The sequence below is a fragment of the Lissotriton vulgaris genome, chromosome 1_1 (genome assembly GCF_964263255.1).
Source record: "Lissotriton vulgaris chromosome 1_1, aLisVul1.2, whole genome shotgun sequence".
Classification (NCBI taxonomy): Eukaryota; Metazoa; Chordata; class Amphibia; order Caudata; family Salamandridae; genus Lissotriton; species Lissotriton vulgaris.
This window is the reverse complement of record NC_141685.1, coordinates 1,627,778,668-1,627,796,275: the sequence shown is the minus strand read 5'-3', so window position 1 is coordinate 1,627,796,275 and position 17,608 is coordinate 1,627,778,668. Positions and strand designations below refer to the sequence as shown.

The window sequence follows — 17,608 nt, the reverse complement described above, 5'->3', positions numbered from 1 at the left end:
AACCCCATTTGCTGCCAGAGAGGTGGAGCTACACTGAACCCATTGCTAGTGTCCCACAAGGAGACCCAAATATGAAAGCCTTGCTTGGTTTAGTACCCATTGAGATTTCACACTAATCATCCCAAGATGGAGGCCCCCCCTTATCTACCAAAGACTGGTCCTCTGTATCTGTGGTTCACTAAGCCTTGGTGCACCCTGTGTCCCCGGCCGACCTGACTGATGCCCTGACCCTTCCTGTGGAGAAAGTGTCCTCGGATATCAGAGGTAAAGAAAGAGGGGGAAAGAAGTGAGAGGAAAGTAGAACAGGGGAAACAAATGTAACAAGAAAATTGCCATCCATCGGGCATGGATCGCACCGTTGTGCTTGGTCCATGTGTCCAATAGTTGGTCATCACCTAGAGGGGAATGAGCTCTCTCCACCAAGGCCGATATTGATCTTTACCGGGACACATCAGTCGCCTGCAGCGGCCCGTGAACAGAAGATAGGTGCACAGTCTTGAGTTCAATCATAAGAGGACTCTCCTGTACCGTCTCGACTCAGTAACTGCTGAATCAAAACTTCTCTTTCTTTCAGACTTTCCAATTCAGAGGGTCTTGTGCGTTTCTCCCTTCCGATCCCCCGTAGCCGGCTTGGTTTTGGTGGCCTATGAGATATTGTGTCGTCTTTCTGCAAGTCGGAGGCTTCCACTTCTTCCAGGTTAATCCTGAGCACTTCCTGTGCTTCTTTTATGGACCGCACCACCTGCAACTCCTTGTTCCATACGAAAGGCAGTTTGAAGAGATGTCCCCAGCGATAGCAAATTCCCTTGTCTCGCAGATGAGTTTTAGCTGGTTTCACGTTTTTACGCCACTGAAGAGTGAGGGGTGAGCGGTCTTGATAGCTTCCAACCTGAAGACCCTCAAACGAAATGGTCGCTTTGTCCCGGGATGCGTTTCATTATGACTTCCTTCTGTTTGTAAGACTGGAGACAGGTAAGGCTGTCCTGTTGCTGACCTGGGCTTGAGGCTGGCCTTTCGGCGCGGTGAGTGCGATCCAAAGTGATCTTTGTCCACAAGTGCAGGAGTGGCATGTCGGAAGAAGCGAATCACCCTATCCTCCAGTTTCCCACCATCCACCTGGAGTGGCATTCCTTTGAAACGGATGTTAGACCGCCTTGAACAGTTTTCAAGGTCCTCCAGGCGGAGGCAGAGTTCCTCATACGGTCTCTGAGTTCCAGCAGTTCCTGAGCATGCTCAGTGATCTCCTCTTCTCTATGGTCGCCAGATCTCTCAAGTGAATCCACGCTATCACCTATTTCTTGGATCTTCGTTCTGATCTGCTAAATGTCAGAGGTGACACCCTGCCTCAGGCCTGCAAAGTCTACCCAGAGCGTGCCAAAAAGCTGTTCCAGGAAGCCAAGACTCATCGGTTCCTATGTGTGCTCCCACTTGGGGTCCATTTCCTTCTCCTGGGGATGGGCGGCCAACTGTTCGAGCCATGTCCGTCCGCCCTCTTTGAGCCTGGCTCCTGTAGGAGGTCCTTGATTGTGGGCTCCTTTCTTGCCCGGTGGGTAGTCATCTCTATGAAACCTCTTCTGTAAGGGCCCCAGGATCTCTCTCAGCAAACAGGCCGAGTTCGGGCCACTTCGAGTCAACTGAGGATGCCTGTATGCCCTTTGCCCTGCTCGCTCGATGTGCGATCTCCATCCCCCGGTACCCTTCCAGCAGAAGGCAGGATGTACATTTGGGGTGTGTGTGTGTGGAGGGGGAGTGGGGGGGGGGGGGGGGGGGGGAGGGGAAATGGGAGGGGTTGTGCGGGATAAGCCGTCCTTTTGGGACCCTCACACCCGTATCTTCACCAGTGCTAGCTTGCTGTCTTGTTAGGAGGGTTTAAGGTCTCAGTCTCAAGGCCTACCTTCAGTCCCCATCCAAAATGGCTGCTGCGGTTTTCGGCCTGCTCTGGGCTCTTTACCTCCTTTCAAACCACCCGCAGGCCGCTAAATGCAGTTCACGCGCACAACCCGTCTTCCTTGCGGATGCGGCCAGTGCTTTAGGAAGGTGGGGTCAAGAGGAGGGGGCAGCGCGAATGGGGGGTGCCGGATCCTCAGTTGCCTTGTCCGGTTGTGGCCACGCTGCCCAACTGCACGTTTTCGGACTCCCAGCAAGGGGTCCGGCCTACTTGTGGGGTGCCCTTCGTGGCACACACTGGAGCCTGTGTCTGCAGGAGGCAGCCTCGGGAGGTCCTAGGTCAGATTTCACCCTGTTCGAGTACGTGTCGTTTCGGCATCCAGGCCCACCTCCGGCATATCTGCCAAAATGGCCACCAGACGTCCCCCTCAGCATTCATCCTCATCTATGCCGCTTGTGTACAGTGTCTCCAGAAGCGCCGTCAGACACCGACCAGGTGTGCCACCGGTATCCGCAGCACGCGCAATCAGCCTTCTCAAGCGGGGGCCGCAGTCCACAGCTGCTCCCCCCGTCCCCCAGCCAGACGTCAGGGTCACCCGCTCACACCTCCGCACCGGCTCCAAAACAGCTCAGGCCGCCAATCCCCGGCTCAACACCTGCTGCTGGTGCTCCAGCTCATGGTCCTTCCCTCCACAGCACCTGGGGTCCCGGGATAGCAGTGTAGATGCTATTGTCTGCCTTGGCGAGCGGAACGCCGAAGAATCGCTGCTATTCCGCCGCCATTGGCCAAGCCCACTGTCTCCTTGTTTTAGAAGTGCTATAACATCTTGTAGCGTAACAATATGGAAATGTTCTGATCTGATGTACTTGTTTAGGGGTCAGAAGTCTAGGATGGGTTTGAGTGAAGCATCCTAATTGGGAATTAGAACATACAGGGATTAGACCCCCTTGTATCGGTGGCAGTGCACTACCAGCTTTATAGATCCCTTTTGGAAGAGGGGGTTTAATTTCTCTTGGAGAAGATTACTGATGTTGAGGGGAAAGGGAGTGTGGTCATGGTGGGATGTTTGGTGGTGTAGTAGTGAGTTCCAAGCAGTACCCATGTTCCATAATAGCTACCACCAATTGGTCTGAAGCAATGTTGTGCTATTATGGCAGGAACCCTTCTTGTATTCCCCTGATAACAAGGTAACATTGGGGGCGGCTGATTTAGCCGCTCCACCTCTACCTCCTCCTTTAGTGTTGTGTCCTCTATATGATCTCCTTCAGTATCCCCTGGTAGGTTGTGTGCACAGTTGCTGCCTCTGATAAGATGTGTGTGCTTTTGGTGAGGTGTTTTGGGAATTTCCACTAGATTGTGTGCAAGAAAAAGTTGCCCTAGGGGATAGAGATTGTTAAGTCCCAATGGCTCTGGCAGCATCCGTATCTTTTTTGATATTCTCCAGCATCTGATCAACCTGAGGGTCGAATAGATGTTCTCCATCAAATGGCATGTTGATCAGATGCTGTTGAACTTCTGGCTTAAAGCCAGATACCTGTAGCCAAACATGTCTCCTGATATGGATACTTGAGTGGCTTCTTCCATAACAGCAGTGTCCGCCGCATCAAGGGCACATCTAATGGAATATGCTACTTACCAGTATGCATCTGTTCTTGGCATGTAAGCTGCTGACATTCATTTCTTGTGCATAGATCGCCGCGTAGTGTTTGGTCCGGATGATTGCACTAGTTGTCTTGGAAGAGTCTTCGAAGTATCACAAGATAGCTGACTCCTCCCCTGGACTACAGTGCGCATGGGCATCCTCAGATTGTTTTTCGCCATTGTGGCAAAGATGGAGATAGTAAAGTAAGAGATGCCCATGCCAGAGAGAATGCTGCAGCTGCTACAGGCACCGGGGAGGAGGGCGGGCGATATGAATGTCAGCAGCCCTACATGCCAAGAACAGTTGCATACTGGTGAGTAGCATATTCCGTTTGAGGCATGTGGGCTGCTGAATTCATATCTTGTGCATAGACTGTACAGCAGTATCTCCTCTAGCGGTGGCTACCTGTGCCAGCTGCAGCAGTTTGAAAAAGAGTTTTGAGGACAGCCTGGCCTACAGCAGCTTGCTGTTTTGTTTGCACATCTACACAGTGGTGTTTTGTGAAAGTGTGTATGGTGGTCCATGTGGCTACCTTACAGATATCTTCAAGAGGAATATTTCCTAGGAAAGCCATGGATGCCCCCATTTTCCTAGTGGAGTGTGCTCTTGGGGGGACGGTTAAAGTGTGTTTTGCCTTTTGTTAGCATATCTGAATGCATTTAACTATCCATTTGGCTATTCCTGATTTTGAAATTGGATTCCCCTTGTGTTGTGGTGCAAAGGCAACAAACAGTTGCTTTGTTTTCCTAAAGGGATTTAGTTCTGTCCACATAGTAAAGTAGAGCTCTCTTTACGTCTAGTGTGTGCAGGGTAAGTGGAGTGGTGTGGCTCATTGGTTAGAGGCGGCAGACCCGTAAGCAGAGAACGGCCCGAGACCAGGGTTCAATTCCCGAAGCGGCAGGGTCGTGGACCAGGGTCAAAACAGACTCGATAATTCTCGCCTCGGTGCCTACTCTAACCAGGGAACACACTCGGCAACTCTGGGCATTAAGCTTGCCTCATCTCTACAACGGCTCCCCACAGACGCTGGGGATGCCTGGTTTCACCTTGGAGATACCCAGAAAGGGACCATCTCAAAGGGAAAACCAGGACGGGTTCCCCAGCGATCTTCAGCGCCAGGATACTCCATGGAGTCACAGTGCGCTTTACAAGTACACCCACAGGGCTCTCTCAGCTACTGACTGTGGATTTTGAAAGAACACTGGCAGTTCTATTGATTGGTTGACATGGAAAGTGGATACAACCTTAGGCATGAATTTAGGGTTTGTTCTAAGAACCACCCTGTCGGCATTTACCTGCATGAAAGGTTCTTGAATAGTAAGCGCTTGTAACTCACTCACTCTTCTGAGTGAGGTGATGGCTACCAAGAATGCAACTTTCCACGTTAGGAATTGTAGTTCGCATGAATGTAAAGGTTCGAAAGGAGGGCCCATGAGTCTGGTAAGCACTATAATGAGATTCCAGACGGGGGAAGGGGGGTGCCTAGGAGGAATCACCCTTTTTGAACCCTCCATGAAGGCTTTGATTGCTGGTATTCTAAACAGTGAAAGGTGTTGCCTGTTTTGAAGGTATGCTGCTATGGCAGCGAGGTGTAGCCGTATTGAAGAGTATGCTAAGTTACATCTTTGTAGGTTCAGCAGGTAACATATAATGTTTTGTATTGAAGCACCTAAGGGGTTTATTTGGTTATTGGTGCAGTAAATAACAAATCTTTTCCATTTAGCTGCATAGCACGCTTGTGTGGTTGGACTTCTTGCCTCCCTAATGATAATCATGCAATCTGGGGGCATGTTAAGGTATCCAAACTCTAAGACCTCAGGAGCCAGATCGCTAGGTTCATTTGATTGGGATCTGGGTGTCTGATTTCTCCATGGTTCTGAGTTAGAAGATGAGGTGCAAGGTGCAGTCTTTGATGTGGAACTACTGAGAGTTCCAGGAACGTCGTGTACCATGGTTGTCTCGCCCATGTGGGAGCAACTAGGATTAGTGTGAGTGAGTGTTGCCGCAGTTTGCGTGCCACCAGCGGGATCAGTGGTGCTGGGGGAAAAGCGTACGCAAATCTGCCCGACCAGTTTATCTATATCACATTGCCCTGTGACATTGGATGTGGGAACCTGGCGGTCAAGTATTGGCATTTCGAGTTTTCTTTTGTGGCGAACAGGTCTATTTCTGGGTGACCCGACTCCTCGAAGAATGGCTGAAGGACCTGGGGGTGAGTGTCCCATTCGTGTAATTGCTGGCTGTGCCTGCTGAGCAGGTCGGCAACTTGATTGTCCTTCCCTGGAAGGTGTCCTGCTAGGAGAAAAATGTTTTTGGAATCGACCACTTCCAGATGCTTTGTGAGAGATGGGACAGCTGTGGAGAGTGCGTTCCTCCCTGTTTCTGGATATAGTACATCGCGGTCATGATGTCCGTCCGGATCAACACCGTCTTGCTGTACAAGTATTTCTGAAATGCTTTTAGGGCTAGGAATATCGCTAGCAACTCTAGTTGGTTGATATGCAGCCTTTTCTGTTTGTTTGTCCAGAGCCCCTGTACTGTGTATTGAATAAGATGGGCTCCCCAGCCTGTCAGTGATGAGTCCGCTGTTAGTACTAGTTGTGGAACCGGCTCTTGGAACAGTCGCCCCTTGGAAAGGTTTTGTGGGTTCCACCACTGCAGAGAGTTGTGAGTGTGACTGTCTACCAACACTAGGTCTTTTAGTTGTCCTTGAGCCTGGTTCCATTGCTGTACTAGGCATTCTTGCAATGGGTGCATCTTAAGTCTGGCATGAGGGACAATGATGTGCAGGAGGCCATCATGCCTATGAGTTGCATGAAGACTTGAGCTGGCAAAGAGTGTTTTGGCAGGAATTTGCGAATGAGTGTCTGCATACTGGCTATCCTTGCTGAGTTTTGATATGCCTTTGCCAACGAGGTGTTTATGGTGGCTCCCAGGTACTGCTGTATGTGGGACGGTTGCAGATGTGATTTTGTGTAGTTGATTGAGAATCCTAAGCTGTGTAGCCGCTGGATTGTTTGCGACGTGTGTGCTGCACATTGTTGGTACGATTTTGCTTGTATTAGCCAATCGTCCAGGTAAGGGTACACATGGACGTGCTGCCTCCTGAGATGTGCTGCCACTGTCGCTAAGCATTTTGTAAACACTCTTGGAGCCATGGTAACCCCGAAGGGCAAAACCTTGAATTGGTAGTGTTGACCTTCTATTGTAAACCTAAGGTATTTTCTGTGGGCTGGATGGATGGGTATGTGGAAATACGCATCTTTGAGGTCCTGTGTTGCTAGGAAATCCCCCTGTTGTAGCAATGGGAGCACTTGTTGTAATGTTATCATATGAAAGTGCTCCAACAGTATGTATTGAATTAGGGGTCTGAGGTCCAATATTGGTCTGAGAGAGCCGTCCTTCTTGGGAATAAGGAAATATAGGGAGTATACTCCTGTCCCTTGCTTTTGGAAAGGGATTTGCTCTATGGCCCCCTTTTCTAGCTTGTAACTGGGTGATGTGTTCTCTGGACATTGGAAGATGTCTGGCTGGTATGTTTGGTGGTGTAGAAGTCAGTTCTAGGCAGTAGCCAGACTGGATAATTTCTCTCACCCACCTGTCTGTGGTAATTGCGTTCCAGACAGGTAGGAACTGTTGGAGTCTGCCTCCGACCGGTGTTAAGTGGTCTGGAGGTAGCGTAATAGAGTCACTGTTTTAGGCAGTGGAGGCTCTGGTGTTATTGCCTCCACGTCCTCTTCCCTTGGTATTGTTACCTCTGTAGCCTCGTCTGGTTGTGTTTTTGGTAAAGGAACTTTGTGTGTTACCTTTATATGAGGCCGTTGTTTGTGAGGTAAGTCCTCGTGTATTCGCCCTGTACGAGGAGCGATGAAAGGAGCCCCTATGTTGCTGAAATTGTAATGCCCCCATTGATTTTGCCGTCTTTGTGTCCTTTTTCATTTGATCTAAAATGGTGTCGACAGCAGGGCCAAATAGAAAATCCTGATTAACTGGCTGGTTAAGGATAGTGTACTGCACTTCATTTTTAAAGCCAGAAATACGCAGCCATGCGTGGCGTGTCTGCGGAGTAGAACGCTAGTGTTGATTGACCTAGCTGCAGTGCCTGCTGCGTCAAGCGCGCATTTGATGGAGGCGTTTGTAATGAATTTTCCCTCCTGTATGAGATCTTGGGCTTGTGCTTAGAAAGGCTCAGGTAGGTGTTGCATCAGGGTCTTTAGCTGGTCGTAATGCGCCCTGTCGTAACGAGCCAGTAGGGCGTGTGTATTAGCAATCCTCCACGAGTTGGAGGCTTGTGCTGCTACTCTTTTTCCTGATGCCTCTAGTATTTTTGACTCTGTCTGGGAGAGGTGCCTCCCCAGTGGTTTGGGAGTTGGCTCTTTTACGTGTGTTGGTCACTACCAGGGAATCAAGTGGTAACTGTCCTTTGCTGTAAGTAGGGTCTGTAGGAGCTGCCCTATACTTTTTTTCTATTCTGGGGTTGATTACCCTTGCCCTGGCTGTATCCTTAAATATGTCAGGTGCATGTTTCAGAACTCCCTTTAACATAGGAAGTGTTTTGACAGTTTTTTGTGATGTAGGGAAGGTGTCAAACAAGAAGTCTTCATCAACAGGGTCGTTATGCATATCCACGTTGTGAAACTGTGCAGCCTTGTCTATGAGTTGATTAAAAACTACTGTGTCATCAGTAGGTGACGGCTTAGTAGGATAAGAGGACATATGGGTGTTTTAAGGGTCAGTTGGCTCTTCCCATGGTTCCTCTGGTTGGTCAGGGTCCTGTGGGAAGTCAGAGGCTGTGGCTCATCCCCTGTGTTACCTTCGTCGTCCCCGTGATGAGAAGGAGAATAAGGAGGGTATGGATTGAAAGGAGTAGTAGGCATGATAGGTTGAAAAGGAATGAAGGGTCTAGAAGGAGAAGTCCCAAAGTCCTTTTTCTTCAGTGGAATAGGGGACTGAGGTTCAAAGTCCAAAGGCCTCCTTTTCCTATGCAGGATGGTAACTTTACCAGTCTCTGGGTTGATATAAATTTTTGTGTGATCGTCAGAGGGATCTGGGTGGAAGAGTTCATCCTCAACAGTCCTGGGTTGAGTGTTCGACTTTGGTTTTTCGACGATTTTGGTTTAGTAGCCGATTTTTTCGACTTGGGGCCTTTTTTCGGGTCGACCGTGACTTTCGGGTCAACGCGTTTTTTGTGCTCCGTAGGCTTCTTTGGAGGAGTGTCCTCTTCCGAGTCGATGTTCCTCTTCGGATCGACTGGCGACTTCGGTCTTTTTGGATGAGTGTCCTTTCCCGAGTCGATTGTCTTTTTTGGATCGACTGGTGTCTTCGGAGCCGGTGTCTTCGGGCCGATAGGTCGTTCTGGCTTCGACGCGAGCTTAGGTACGGCGCCTTTTGCCGAGTCGACGGATTTTGGTGCCGAAGGCTTGTTTGGGTCGGCGACCTTCCTTGGTTCGGCGCCCTTTAGTTGTGTGGCCTTGTTCTGTTCGACAACCACTTGTGGCTCGACAAGTTTGGGCTGCACGGCCTTCTTGGGGTCGACAGTCTTTTTCTGCTTCACGCTCTATGGCTGTGCAGCCGTTTTCGTATCGTCACCCTTCGTGTCGACGACCTTCTTTGGCTCTGGAACCTTCTTAGAGACGATGTTACTGGGCCCTGGGGTTTCGGAAGGTTTCGGAGCCGAGCCGGATAGCGGGGCAAGCGAAACTTTTTTATGATCTTGGCTAAGGCCCTTTGGCGATGCCTTGACCGGAGCCGTTGTTAACGGGGTAGATGGTGTCGGGGGCAGGGTACTCACGATTGCCCCGGTGGGATGTTGTCATCGGAGTCCGAGTAGTCCTCTCTGTGACCCCATTCCGTCACAGAGTCAATACCCCTAATCCAAGCTATCCTGGATGCCAATACCTTCTTCAACGCCCTCTAACGGGGTGGCATGAAGACACAATTCAGAGCAAAAACAACTGTCAGCATTAAAACTTCTTTGGAGTCCATGCACGTTTCTATGTCAAAACCTGCTTCAGAGTTGAAAGTCGCTTTGATGGGGAAAACACCTTCGGAGACAAAAAACGCATCAGTGTCTAACGCGACTTTGAGGCCAACCAACACAGCTCAGTTCCATTAATAGCAGACTCTGATGTTCAACAGCCTATCCTTGAACACCTTCAGCAGGAGCTGGACTCTTGCAAGTGACTCATATGCATGCATCCCCACACAGGCAAAATCAACACTAAGCATCTAACTCAGATTCAGCAGCAAACTCTCCTTCGAAAACAACAGCTTACCTTGAAGGAATAGCTAACAATGGAGCCACCACTGCCTCCTAAGATCAGGAAAAGGCTTGACAGGGGCACCAGCCCTCTACTCCTGACATCTATCTACCCTTGTCTTCCTTCTACTCCTCCTGCTCCTCCTACACCACCTCCCTCGATTCCTCCACCACCTCAACAACAACCTACATCGTCTCACAGCTCTTCTAACTCATACTGTGGGGAGGGAAGACCCCTCAACCAGAGTTTTATGAAGAGTTGTTTACCCAGGACCCACAAGATGATCCATGGGATGATTGAGGTTATATCTCCAGGCCCCAATGACCCAGATTTCTACAATTTAAAGCCTTGTCCTCCTGATGACATCATATCACAAGGTTATTCAAAGGGCAGCTAACTTTCATAAATTGAACTTGCATTCCATTTCCGGAGGATGAGGATTTGTTACTAGAAATCCACTCTCCTACACAGCGATCCACCCAATTTCTGCCAATGCTTAAAAGTGTGCTTAAACCAACACAGTAAGTATTCAAAGACACAGTAAAGGCAGAATTATCACATAAAGGATCGAAAAAAGTATAAGCCTTTCCCTTCTGAACCACCATATATTACAGTGCAAATCCAACCGGACTCACTGGTTGTACATGCTGCATGCAAGGGAGCAGATGCTCCGGACAAAGAAAATAAAATCAGCAACACATTGGCTTATTGCCAATTCGGTAGGGCTGTTAGCAACATAAGATTGTGCCCAGTGGAATTAAGTGGGGGAGCTTATACAGCACCTACCAGAGCAGTATAGACAAAAGGAACAAGATATTGTATGAGAGGGGTAGACTATCTCAAATACCTCTGTTCGAGGCATGTGGGCTGCTGAATTCATATCTTGTGCATAGATCGCCACCTAGTGTTGGGCCGGATGATCGCACATTGTTGTCCTGGAAGAGTCTTCGAAGTATTACGAGATAGGTGGCTCCACCCCTGGACTACAGTGCGCATGGGCATCAACTCCATCCTCAGATTGTTTTTAGCCATTGTGGCAAAGATGGAGTGAAACTCTGTGAATGATGACCATGCTAGAAGTATGTGTGTGTGCTGCAGCCGCTACAGGAGCCGGGGAGGAGGGCGGGCGATATGAATGTCAGCAGCCCTACACGCCAAGAACAGATGCATACTGGTAAGTAGCATATTCGGTTCGAGCAATGTGGGCCGCTGAATTCATATCTGTGCATAGAATACATAGCAGTCCCTCAATTAGCGGCGGCCGCCTGTGCCAGCTGCAGTAGTTTGGAAAAGTGTTTTTAGAACATCCTGCCCTACAGCTGCCTGCTGTTTGGAGTGCACATCCACACAGTAGTGTTTTGTAAATGTGTGTGTGGTAGACCATGTGGCTGCTCTACATATGTCTTCTAAAGAAATATTTCCAAGGAAAGCCATGGAGGCCCCCAACTTCCGGGTGGAGTGGGCCCGCGGTGGAATCGTTCGAGTGCGCTTGGCTTTCTGATATCAGATCTGAATACACTTAACGATCCACCTGGCTATACCAGCCTTGGAAATGGGGTTGCCTTTGTGTTGTGGCGAAAAGGCAACAAATAGTTGTTTCGTCATCCGAAAATCTTTGGTCCGATCAATGTAGTACATCAAGGCTCTTTTGACGTCAAGCGTGTTGAGCATTCTCTCCGCAACTGACTCAGGATTTTGGAAGAACACAGGTAGTTCTATAGTCTGGTCGATATGGAACTGAGAAACCACCTTAGGAAGGAACTTAGGGTTAGTGCGAAGCACCACCCTGTTGGAATGAATTTGTATAAATGGCTCTTGGATAGTTAGTGCCTGGAGTTCACTAACTCGTCGTAGCGACGTAATCGCTATCAGGAAAGCCACTTTCCATGTTAAGAACTGAATCCCGCATGAATGCAGTGGCTCGAAAGGGGGACCCATTAGTCTAGTGAGGACCACATTTAGGTTCCATTTGGGAGCTGGTGGGGTCCGTGGAGGAATGACTAGTTTGAGTCCTTCCAGAAAGGCTTTGATGGCAGGCACTCTGAAAAGGGAGAGGTGCTGCCTGTTTTGCAGATAGGCCGCCATTGCGGATAGATGTATACGAATGGAAGCATAGGCCAGATTACATTTGTACGGATGTAAGAGATAACAAATAATGTTTTGAATAGATGCGTCCAGCGGGTTAATGTTGTGGTCTGCACAATAAATGACAAACCGCTTCCATTTCGCCGCATAGCATGCTCTGGTGGTGGGTTTCCTTGCCTCCCTGATTATGTCCATACAGTCAGGAGGTAAGTTGAGGTAGCCAAACTCTAAGACCTCAGGAGCCAGATCGCCAGGTTGAGCTGTTGCGGATCTGGATGCTGAATGTCGCCATAGCTCTGCGTCAAAAGCTTGGGTGTGAGGCGCAGCCTTTGATGCGGTACCACGGATAGTTCCAGAAACGTGGTGCACCATGGTTGGCGTGCCCACATCGGAGCAACCAGGATGAGAGTCATCGAGTGTTGCTTCAGCTTGCATGCCACCAGCGGTATTAGAGGTGCTGGGGGAAAAGCGTGCTCAAATTTGCCTGACCAGTTCATCCATATCGCATTGCCCTGCGACTGTGGAAACCTGGCGGCAAAGCTTCGGCATTTGGCGTTTTCCTTTGTGGCGAACAGGTCTATCTCTGGATGACCACACCTTTGGAAGTACGGGTGGAGTACTGATGGATGTATCTCTCACTCGTGCATTTGGTGGCTGTACCTGCTGAGCAGGTCCGCCATCTGATTGTCCTTGCCCGGGAGGTGTTCCGCCATGAGGAAGATATTCCTTTGAATGGCCCACTTCCACATGCTCTGAGCCAGATGAGACAACTGTGGAGAGTGTGTACCTCCCTGCTTCTGGATGTAGTACATGGCCGTCATGTTGTGCGTCCGGATCAACACGACCTTGTTGCACAGATGTACCTTGAATGCTTTCAGTGCCAGGAAGATAGCCATCAGTTCTAGAACGTTGATGTGCATCTTCCTCTGCTGTGTTGTCCATAGTCCCTGCATAGTGTAGTGGAGTACATGAGCTCCCCAACCCTGGAGAGAAGCGTCCGTCGTCAGAATGATCTGTGGCACAGGCTCCTGGAACGGTCGTCCCTTGCAAAGTTTTTGTGGATTCCACCAATGCAGAGAGCTGTGTGCACGACAGGTTACCAACACTAGGTCTTTCAACTGTCCGTGAGCCTGAGTCCACTGATGTGCTAAGCACTCCTGAAGCGGACGCATATGTAGTCTCGCATGCGGGACTATGGAGATGCAGGAGGCCATCACTCCTATCAACTGCATGAACACTCGTGCTGGAAGTGAGTGTTGAGGTCTGAATTTCTGTATCAGCGATTGAATGCTGCTGACCCTCACTGAATTTGGCTGTGCTGTGGCTGCCAGAGTGTTTATCGTCGCACCCAGATACTGCCGTATGTGGGCGGGTTGCAGGTGGGACTTTGGGTAATTCAGTGAGAATCCAAGATCGTGAAGAATATGAATGGTGTGGGACATGTGGGCGGCACACTGCTGGGCCGACTTTGCCTGGATTAGCCAGTCGTCCAGATAAGGGTAGACGGGAATGTTCTGTCTCCTTAGGTGTGCCGCCACCGTCGCCAGGCACTTTGTAAACACCCTGGATGCCGTGGTGACTCCGAAAGGTAGAACCTTGAACTGGTAATGTTGGTTTTGGATGGTGAACCGGAGGTATTTTCTGTGTGACGGGTGTAGCGGAATATGAAATATGCATCCTTCAGATCTAATGTTGCGAGAAAATCCCCCTGACTGAGCAACGGTAGGACTTGCTGCAGTGTTAGCATGTGAAAGTGCTCCGACAGAATGTACTGATTGAGGGGTCTGAGGTCCAGTATGGGTCTGAGGGACCCATCCTTTTTTGGTATCAAGTACAGTGAGTAAACTCATGTGCCACTTTCTTCCACAGGCACGAGCTCGATTGCCCCTTTTTGAAGCATGACGAGTACCTCCAAATGCTCGGCGGACATAGGACGGTGTCTTGGGGGTATGTTGGGTGGAGTGGATGTTAACTCCAGACAATAACCGTACTGGATATGCTGTGTGACCCACCTGTCTGTGGTGATGGACTTCCAGACTGGCAGGAACTGTTGAAGTCTCCCCCCGACGGGTGTTGCGTGGTCGGGGGGCAGTGACAAGGCGTCACTGTTTGTTAGTGGCGGAGGATCTGGAGTTGTTGTTTCTACGACCTCTGCCCTTGGCGCTGTTTCCACGATATCCACCTCTACTTTGTTTGGTGTATGTGGTTTGCGCGCCACCTTTATAGTACTGTGTGTTCTGGAACAGCTAGCCTCTGGAAACACCTCTATTGCTTGAGCGACGAAAAGAACCACCCCTGAACTGCTGCAACTGTAGAGCCCCCATAGACTTTGCAGTCAGTGTCTTTCTTGATTTTTTCCAAGGTGGTGTCCACCTCTGGGCCAAATAGATGATCAGGGTTTACTGTCTGATTTAGAATGGTGGTCTGTATCTCTGGCTTGAACTCGGAGATTCTGAGCCAGGCATGTCGTCTCAACATGACACTAGTGTTAACAGCTCTGGCCGCGGTGTCTGCTGCATCCAGTGCACATTTGATAGAAGCATTTGATATGAGCTTCCCTTCCTGGATGAGCATCTCAGCTGCCTCCTTATATTCATCTGGTAGGTGCTGTAACAGGGTCTCAAGTGTGTCGTAATGGGCCCTGTCATAACTGGCTAAGAGTGCCTGAGTGTTTGAAATGCGCCAGATATTGGCCGCTTGAGCTGCCACCCTTTTCCCTGATGCCTCGAACACCTTAGATTCCTTATCTGGGGGAGGAGCATCACCCGTTGTTTGTGAATTAGCCCTCTTCCGGGCATTAGAAACAACAAGAGAGTCCAACGTCAACTGTCCCTTAATGTAAGTAAGGTCTCCAGGCGCCAGTTTGTACTTTTTTTCAATTCTGGGTTTTATCACCCTGGCTCTCGTAGGGCTCCTTAAAGATTTCCCCAGCATGCTTCAAGACACCCTTCAACATAGGCAGAGTCTTGACAGTCCTCTCTGAGGTGGAAAAGGTGTCGAAAAGAAAGTCTACTTCAATGGGGTCAGCATGGAGCTGGACGTCATGATTCTTAGCCGCCCTTTCAATGAGGGCATTAAACGCTGCCGAATCCTCGGTAGGCGACGTTTTTACAGCATACACTTGAGTGTCTGGGGTAGAGTGTGGATCACCTGGGTCAGCAGCATCTGCCCAGGGTTCATTTGTATCATCTGGATCAGTGTCCACAGGATAGCTGTATTCGTCATTATCACCTTCCCCAGTGTCCACATCTGAATAAGTGGGTGAGACATCATGGCCACGTGGAGATACAGGTTCTACAAGAACAGGTGTTGAAGTAGAATCCTTTTTCTTCTTTAGTGGAATTTTATAGGACTCCATTGGCTGTTCCGGGGCGATTTTCCGTTTATAAAGAGAAAGTCTGCCTGTCTCGGCATCGATAAACTGTTCCTGTTGCTCTTCCAACGAGGATTGTCGATGCTTTGCGGCCGGGACCACATTTGTCGACTTCGGCACCGTGGACACCTTCTTGGACATGTCAGCGGCCATTTTAGGGATGAAAGCCTTAGGCACCACTTTCGGCGGCAGCGTGAAGTGGATGGGCGTCGACGTCTTCTGAGGTTTATCGGCAGGCTTCGAAGGTGGAGGATCTTTAGGCCCGACACCCGTGGTCTTGTCCTTGATGCGCTTCAGGGAGTCTGCCACCTGCTTTGAGAATGAGGCGGACGGCTGCGTCGACTCGACTGAATCCTTCCAGGCCCCACCAGGCGTGGACTCGGGGGTTGTTCCGCTCTTGGCCTTGTCCGGTCGACGCGGAGGCTCGAGAACCTTCGGATCACCGAGTCCTTTGTCGGTGTCGACTGTCTTCGGCGCCGATTTGTTCGGGTCGACTGCCTTGACCTTTGCCTTCGGCGTGCTAGACTTCGTCTCGACGCCCTTCAGCGGTTTCTTCGGGTCGATAACTCTCTCCTGCTTCGTCGGTGCAGGCAGGTCTGAGGACTTCGAGCTGACCAAAGCAATACGCACTTTTGGTTTTGATGTAGTCAGCTGTGCTTTTGGTTGCGTCGATACCGGAGCTTTCACTTTCAGTTTCGATTGCGGAGTTTGCGGCTCCTTAGATACGTCCGAAGCCGAGCCCGAAGGCGGGGCCGTAGAACTTATTGGAAGATCTTGGGTAAGGCCTAGTGGCGATCCCTCGACCTGAGCCTTATGAGGCGTTTCGGCCCCAATGTCAGTTTGTGTGCGTAGCTCCTCGCTCGAGCTATCTTCCATGGCCCCAAAGGCCCCGTCGTCGTCTCCTACCTCGTCGACGACTTCTTCCGCTTCGAGCATCTCAGCATCTGCGTCGTAGTTGGAGTCGACCTCCGATGCGGGATTCGACAGGTTCTCTCGTACCTCCCGGTCTGCTCCTTCATCATCCCCGGCATCAAAGATGTCCACAGGCTCCGGTGCAGTCTGCTGGGCTTCCTTGCGCGCAGCGCATCGATGCAGAAGTGTCTTTTTGGATCGAAAACGGGAACAAGCCATGCAGCTGGCTTCATCATGATCCGGCGACAGACACTTGTTGCACACCGGGTGGACGTCGATGTGGGGATACTTGGAGTTGCACACGGGACATCTCTTGAACGGGCTCCGTTCCATGATGGTTTGTCGATAAGGCCACTGGCGTCGACCGGGCCTTCAGCGTCGAAAAGCACGCGGCTCTCCTGGATATCCGGCTCGGGAACTAAGCAGGAACAGAACTGAGCACCAAACGCAAGACTATACCGACGAAAAAAGTAAAGGCCTTTTGGCCTTAAGAAAACTTTTATATCGATTCCGACTTGAGTGAACCAATATGCATCCGAACCGAATGGCAGAAAAAAACAATCTGAGGATGAAGTTGATGCCCATGTGCACTGTAGTCCAGGGGAGGAGCCACCTATCTCGTGATACTTCGAAGACTCTTCTAGGACAACAATGTGCGATCATCCGGACCCAACACTAGGCGGCGATCTATGTACAGATATGACTTCAGCAGCCCACATGCCTCGAACCTAACTATACCTGCTGACTTTCTATTGTTTTGTGTGTAAATTCTGAACCCAACTATAACGTCCCTGTAACATTTGGGTTTTTTTTAGAGTGAGAAAAAGAGAGCGAGTGTGAGAGTGAGGGTGTGAGAGAGAGTGGGGGTGTGAGAGAGAGTGGGGGTGTGAGAGAGAGTGGGGGTGTGAGAGAGAGTGGGGGTGTGAGAGAATGTGTGGGTGTGAGAGAATGTGTGGGTGTGAGAGAATGTGTGGGTGTGAGAGAATGTGTGGGTGTGAGAGAATGTGTGGGTGTGAGAGAATGTGTGGGTGTGAGAGAGTGTGGGTGTGAGAGAGTGTGGGTGTGAGAGAGTGTGGGTGTGAGAGAGTGTGGGTGTGAGAGAGTGGGGGTGTGAGAGAGTGGGGGTGTGAGAGAGTGGGGGTGTGAGAGAGAGTGGGGGTGAGAGAATGTGTGGGTGTGAGAGAATGTGTGGGTGTGAGAGAATGTGTGGGTGTGAGAGAATGTGTGGGTGTGAGAGAATGTGTGGGTGTGAGAGAATGTGTGGGTGTGAGAGAATATGTGGGTGTGAGAGAGTGTGGGTGTGAGAGAGTGTGGGTGTGAGAGAGTGTGGGTGTGAGAGAGTGTGGGTGTGAGAGAGTGTGGGTGTGAGAGAGTGTGGGTGTGAGAGAGTGTGGGTGTGAGAGAGTGTGGGTGTGAGAGAGTGTGTGAGTGTGAGAGAAAGTGTGTGT

General features: G+C 50.2%; 1 protein-coding gene across 8 annotated transcripts in view; it reads right to left on the bottom strand.

Annotated features, from left to right (window-relative positions):
- The window catches only part of SBF1 (SET binding factor 1), a 1,591,024-nt gene that overhangs the window by 967,713 nt on the left and 605,703 nt on the right, over positions 1 to 17,608 (bottom strand). The window lies entirely within an intron of this gene.